This window comes from Gavialis gangeticus, unplaced genomic scaffold, assembly GCF_001723915.1.
Source record: "Gavialis gangeticus isolate Ggan-Ray unplaced genomic scaffold, GavGan_comp1, whole genome shotgun sequence".
Lineage (NCBI taxonomy): Eukaryota > Metazoa > Chordata > Crocodylia > Gavialidae > Gavialis > Gavialis gangeticus.
In genome coordinates, this window is record NW_017729018.1 from 6,177,068 (window position 1) to 6,184,337 (window position 7,270).

Genomic DNA, 7,270 nt, shown 5'->3' on the forward strand with positions numbered 1-7,270 from the left:
TGGTGAGGTCACATCTGGAGTCCTGTGTTCAGTTTTGGGGCCCCACTACAGGAAGGATGTGGACAAATTGGAGAGAGTCCAGCAGAAAGCAATGAATATGGTTTGGGGGCTGGGGCACAGGACTTGTAAGGAAAAGCTGAGGGAACCGGGTTTATTTATTCTGGAGAAGAGAAGACTGAGGGGGCACGTCTACGTGAGATGTTACCGCACAGTGGTTATTGCGCATTTATTTAGTACTTGTATAATCAAGTACTAAATAAAAGCGCGGTAGCTGGAGTCACTGCTCAGCAGTGCGGTGCAGTAGCATATTAGCACAAAGGACAGTACTGTGACATGCTGCTGCGCGGTCAGCGTCTTGTGTAGATGAGCCCAGGGAGAATTGAATAGCAGCCTTCAACTCCCTGAAAGGGGGGTTCAAAAGAGGATGAAGCTGGACCGTTCTCAGTGGCAGCAGATGGCAGAACAAGGAGCAATGGGCTCAAGCTGCAGCAAGGGAAGTTTAGGTTGGATATTAGGAAAAACTCTCTCACTTAGTAAAACACAAGAACAGGTTATCCAGAGAGGTTGTGTAGTCTCCATCCTTGGAGGTTTTTAAGACCTGGCTCAACAAAACCTTGGCTGGGATGGGATAGTTGGGGACGGTCCCGCTTTGAGCAGGGGGTTGGACTAGATGACTTCTGGAGATCCCTTCCAACCCTCATTTTCTCTGTTTCTATGCACAAAGGGATTCCTTTACGCCAACTCCTCCCAAAAGCTAGTGCCAGAGGAAGGGAGGGGTGGGAATTCAGCTCTGCCATGGGATTTATAACGTCCACATAGTTCACCCAAAAGCAACAGATGCTGTCTGGCACTGGGCTTATTTCCCTCGGAAGGATGGAGCGCTGAAGCGGTCCTGCCAGGAGTCAGAGAAGCGGTTCCAGACCATCTAGGTATTTTGAACCTGATCCTGAGCACTCTCATCTTATAGAGATCTCTGCCTGGAATCTGTTTGTTGGAGACCAGCAGCAGGGTGCCGCACCTGCAGAGACTAAAGGAGGAGACGAGAGACCTCATGGGGAAAAGGGGCAGGAAAATGGACTTTAAATCAGGGCCTCTTATCTTCCAAGCAAGCCGCGAGTTCTATAGCTTCTCTGGACCTTCACTTAACAAGTCAGCCATTTGTTCCAGACTCTTCTTCTTCTCATTTGACATACCAGTAGTTGCTTTGGCTCCTCACTTTTGGAATAAGCATATCTTAATCGTCATTTTTTACCCTCATTTTTGTGAATCAGCAGCATAAAAAACAGCAGTTTTGGAGGGGACAGCATGGCTTCTCAGTGACGGCTGGACTGGATTCATTTTCTTCCCCATGTTCCCTTGTTCTTCACCCCACACCACCCGGTGAGTTTGCTACAGCATTTGAGTCACCATTGTTGGACATCCTTCTGAGCAGGGTGTCTGTGTCTGATGGAAAACGATGCGTGAAGCATCCTCTAAGCCCCACCCTAAACATTACGTTCCCTGGCTCTAAAGTGCCTATAAACTTCCTGGCCAGGGAATGTATTTTCTTCCATCTCCTCTTCTCTATTTTTCCGTTTGCATTATGATCATTTGCTAAATATATTACACAATTGACCTCAGTCCCACAGCTCCGAGACTTCTGTGCAGCTTCCACCCCCGGTCGGAATTTCACAAATAAATTACTAATCCCACTTGCAAACTATTTACAGGGAGCAAAACGACAGCAGCTCCCACTGTATGCAGCTTTCCACAGCAGCCTGGCAGGGTCCAGAGTGAGTCTTCAGCAGGATCATACCTAGAAGCCATGTGTTTATGTCCCTGCAGTGCTCGCTCCATCGGGCTGGGCTTGTGCACACTGTTGTACACTGAAGGCAATCCGATCACCTGAATCAACACTGAACTTTAACCTTGATTGATGCTTGTTTTTAGACTAGCAGCTTGCACACGAAAGGTCTTTATTGTACAATAAAAGACAGACATCTCCAGCCTGTTGGACAACCCCGAGGACTGGCAGTCAGAAGTGATGTGTTCCAGTTCCCCGCTCTGCTGCTGACGTGCTGTGTGACCCTGAGGCAGGACTGCCTTGCAGGTAAAGCCCACACTGGGGCTTGCAGACAATGGGAACCAACTTTCTTGGCAGCTGTGCCACAAGATAAACCTTGTATGTTCTGTGTGACACTCTGATCCCCTTCCCCTGGCCCATCCGCTCCTCTGCCTCCTGTACCCTGCTCTGTGCTCTTTGCCCAATCTGTTGCTCTGCTTTCTGCCACTGTGTTCCCTGCACCTTCCCCACACACTGAAGCTGCCTTTACCACTTGTAGCACCAATGCTTTGGACTGGCCATCCCTGCTCCAGAAGACCCAGGGTCTATTCTGGCCAATGTGCCTGCCTACTATAGGGTTTTAGTCTGCCACCCATCACCAAAGGATCTGATCTACCTTCACCTGCAGTCCACAGCAGAGTCCCTAGTGGACTTCCTTGGGTTTCTGGCATGTCCCCCTTTGAGGAAGCAGCATCTGTTTGCCCATCCCTCAAAGATGTACCCCAGAGTGAAGGGTGTTGGGAGTGAAAAGGGTGTTCCAGTTGTATCCTTTACAGCAGCAAGGCCAGCATGCCCATACCCACACGTAACATCTGTCACTTAAGCCACGTCTCACCATGCTTGCCAGCAGTGTCCTCACATACACTGTGCTCCTCTACAGGTAGCAGCTCCCAGCTTGGAGGCGGAGGTGCTCCCCTATCCATGCAGCCCTGCAGGCAGCTTGCCGGCCCTGCATGCCAGGAGGAGGGCAGGCACCCTCTGCTTGCACCTCACCTGTCTCCATCTTAGCTGGTTATTTCTGAGGGGTCTCCTGGTAGCAGCCCAGTTCTAGGGTGGCCAGCCGTCCCTGGGCATATCTCAGTGCAGACTGAGTCGAGCACATTGCAGTCTCAGGGCACCACAATCCTCACCTCTCCCAACTGGAGTCAAGAGTTGCCTCCAGGTTTCCTTCCAGCCAGCCTGTGACTCACACCCTGGGCCTTCCTCCAGTACCATGGGTCTGACCAAAGCTCTCACTCCTCCAGTTTCATGTAAGCGATGCCTACAGTCTCATCCCGTGGGCTTACCTCCAGGGGCTGATGGGCTGAGACCATGTCAGTCTGTCTTAAACAGCCCTTTTTTCAGAGCTGATCTCCCACGGCATGGGCCATCCTCACCCAGCCCTCAAGAATAAGGGGACGTGCATGGGTCTAAACCCACCATATGCCAGCCTAGGGCTCTGGCTAGCAGAGCAGTTACATCCTACAGCAGGGACGGGCAATTATTTTGGGCAGAAGGCCGCTTACTGAGTTTTGGCAAGCCATCGAGGGCTGCATGGCAGGCAGTCAAGAGCAGATAAATATTAATTTTCTACATTTTTTAGGGACCCCGTGGGCCGGACAGCATGGCCTGGCAGGCCGCATCTGGCCCCCGGGCTGCATCTTGCCCATCCAGCTAAGGTAGAACGTGGCCAGACTCAAAGGGTCTGAACTGAATCAGGCCTGAGAAGTCCTGAGAGTGGCTTCAGCGTGAAGACATTGAGACCACAATAATCCTGCATTTCAGATCCCGTTCATGCTCTTTTCTGCATCTGATCCTGGGGGGTGGGTCACATGGTCAAGTTTTGCCTGCAACCTGGAGAGCTGGAAAATGACTTCATAAAATGAAGGTGGGGTTTCGAAATCCTGTCTGCCTGGGAGAGCGAGAGCAGTGCTGGCAATATGGGCTGTTGGTGTTCATCTCAACACTTTGTCCCTTCCAGGGGTAGGAAGCTGAGGCAGGGTTAAGAAGCCATTTGTGAACGCCATTGCGCATGGGAAAGCTTTGCTGTTTTCTTGGGTTTGTCGATTCTTTTAAAATAGCAATCCCACACAGCCCCACTCCCTCCAGGTGGCTGCTAATGCCGAGTCCTACAAAGGCAGCATTGGGGTTGCAATTTCAGTGAGCACAAAGCCCCACCTTAAAGCAGTATCGATCTCCAGTCCTACCTCTATGCCTTGCACTTAGTGTTTCCTGCACATACGTGTGCACACACACCCGGTCCCTCCTCTCTCCCTTTTTGCTTTTATCTGTCGACTCTTTTAGAGCAAGGGTCCTTTAGAGGCAAAAAATCTTGTCTGTTTACTCCTCAGAGTAAATCTGCTGCAATATTTATGTTTGACTTTCGCAGCAAGATTGGAAGCTCTCCGGCACTCACACACCCACACACAGGCTGACGCTCTCTCCCACGCACAGCCACCCACATGCTCGCACACAGACCTCTGTTCCTCCCAAAAGATTTTAACACAGGAACCTCTCCTTAATGCAGGTTTATACGCTGAAGCATAAAGATCAGGGCAAAGCACAGATGATGGAAATGTAAACACCGCCTAGAAACCCAGCCCCGTGAGCTGTTTCTAAGAACCTGAAGAGGCTGATGGTGGCTTCTAGTGCGAGACAACTCAGCCGGTTCATAGAGCAGTGCAGGGTTTGACAGCAATAACCTCCAGTACATAATAAGCGAGCATGCATAGATCCGTCAGCCTGCAAAGCGTATGGACAGCTTTGCCATTAGCACCTTCCCTCTGGGTGCCAGCAGCTATAGATTACATATCTCTCTGGGTTTTGCTCGCTCAGCTGCACACACCTCTTGGCAATGTTCTGGCAGGCTTCGGCTGTTTGCATATCATCTGTTATTGAACTGTGGATTGGAAAGCTGGCCGAGAGCTCTGAGTGCCCCCGGAGCCAGCACACCCCTCCCGTGCTATTAGCCGCTCATTTTGGCTGGACGCTGACGTGCATCATGCCCTAGCAGCGATTTTCCATTGCGATCAGGCCGCGGTGGATGCTGGGGCTATTCGGAGGTCTCCTGACACAGAAGGAGGTTTTTCCTCACCCAGCAGCACGGGGGGCAACTGGACACTCGGCCCAGAGTCCTCGCCAGGGAAGGGCTCTCCCCCTACACTGGCCTTACTCATGGGGCCACTTATCTTGTTGCTCTTGGAGCAGCAAGTGACCCAGCACCATCGGGCTAGGTACTGTCTGTGCACCAGCCTGCCCTGAAGAGTTTACAGTGTAAACCAGGGGCAGCCAACCTATGGCATGAGGCTGGGCCCCTGTGTGTGGCATGTGGCAGATCAGGAAGGAGACAGATATCACAGGGTGCTTGTACACATGATGCTCGTCATAATGTACATATGACAAAAATCTCATTTGTGTGGCTTAATGGTGCCACACACTGCATATCAGTTGGCGGGGGGGGGGGTTGTGTCATTGCAAGCTAAATTGCATCCGGATATAGTTTAGCGTGCAATGGTGCGTAGCAGTTGTCAGCTTGCCCCCTGGCCATGGGACAGGTGGGCACGCTCCATAGAAACAAAGGATTGGGCCCCTCTCTGCTTCTGCTTTCAGTAGGTGCCTGCTGAAGGCAGAAGCAGAGAAGGGCCCGATCCTCTTTTTCTTTCAGTGGAGCCTGCCCAACTCTCGCATGGCCAGGGGGTGAGCTCCCAGTGAGCTGAGCGGACCCTGAGCTGCAGAGGGGCCTGGTCCTTCTCCCCATGGTGGCGGCACCCCCCAGGGCTGCACGGGTGGGCTGCTAGTGGGCTGGGTGCTGCTCCAGCTCGGAGGCAGCACCCAGCCTGATCCAGCTGTTCCCTGAGCCTGCCCAGGGAGCAGCGCCCAGCCGGCTTCCAGCAGATGGGCTTAAGGGACATTTGGATTGGGCCAGGTGCTGCCTCCAGGCTGGGACAGCACCCGGCCCACTAGCAGCCCACCTGGGCAGCCACCGCGGAGGGAAAGACTAGGGTCCCCCACAGCTCAGGGGCCACTCAGCCCACCAGCAGTTCACCCCCAGCTGTGGGCAGGCTTCAGCTCCAGCTCGGACAAAAAAAAGGATCTGACCCCTCACCATAACGTGACAGAAAGTTTGAAATGGTGGGTTTCAATTAAAAACCCACCGTTTCAATTTAGGGGCATAGAATAAAACCCTGAGGACTAAACCCCCCATCACGTGTACAAGCGCCCACAGTGGCAGATAGGACAGACAGTGGAAAGCAGAGCAGCAGATTGGGCAGGGAGCAGAAAGCAGAGTGGCAGATCAGTGCTGATCAATTCCCAGCGCCGCTCTTTGCCTCCTCAACATCGACATACCCACATTCCTGAGAACTGAACAAGAGGTGGATGGTCGAGAGGCTGCATCTCATGCAACGACCCTAGTGCAAGGCCCTAGTGTCTCAGCAATGGCTGCCTTAGAGGTGAGAGACAGGGGTCCACAGAACTGTGGACCTTACACAGGCCCAGGAGTTAGACAAGAAGGACTCTTGCTTATAACAAGTTGTAGAACCTCTTCCCCCCACCACAACAGGTTTTCCCATCAGCAGGAGGCTGCTTCCCGGGGTGCGGTGGCGGGATTGTGGTCAAAGCACGCGTGTCAAGTCAGCCAGTCTCTGCATGAAACAGGAAATCCCATGCTGTACCCCACTGGTGAGATCCCCCAGAGCAGGGCCAGGACCTCTCTGAAGTTCTGCTTTGGATAAGCACCAGCTCTGGGGCTTAGTGGAAGGGCAAGTGGGTGAAATCAAATGGTCTGCAACACATAGGGCATCCCACAAAGTGAGCTTGCAGGTCCCTCTGGCCTTAGATTATGAATCTGTGAGCTCCAGCTCAGTGGATGGAAGGAGAAGCCATTTCTCAGCTGCTCTGTAGTCTGAAGCTGCATTGAGTCAGCGATGTTTTGATCTGGAGCTAATCAAGCCCTCCCACATCACGTCACAGACACTCACACGTTCACCACCCAGTCCCTCTCTCACTCCTGTACACAGCCCCCAGTCATAGGCACACGTTCACCCACCCACACACAACACCCACTCCCATCCACCCACAGAGCACACCATCCCTCCCTTTCTGTCTCAGGTATACATAGATCCCAGGCACCCCCACTACCCCCCCACACACACACACACATGCAGCACCCAGTTATACACACAAAGAGAGCTCTCTGCATAAAAAACATGCATACACCCCCTTGCATCTTGTGTTTCCAGCAGCTCCAGTGCACAGCCGGCTTTAATCCTGCAGAAGGCGAGCCAGCCCCTCATTTTGCAAGCAATCCCAGTGATTTACAGCCTGTGCACAAGTGGTGCTTCCATAACCCCCGGGTGCATCGCTCCAACTGCAGGGCCTAAGGCTTTGCACTACAACCACTTCAGCCCCCAGCCTGGTAACACCTTGCACCTCACCAAAGGAAGTATGGTGTGTCAGTGGAGAGCTGTA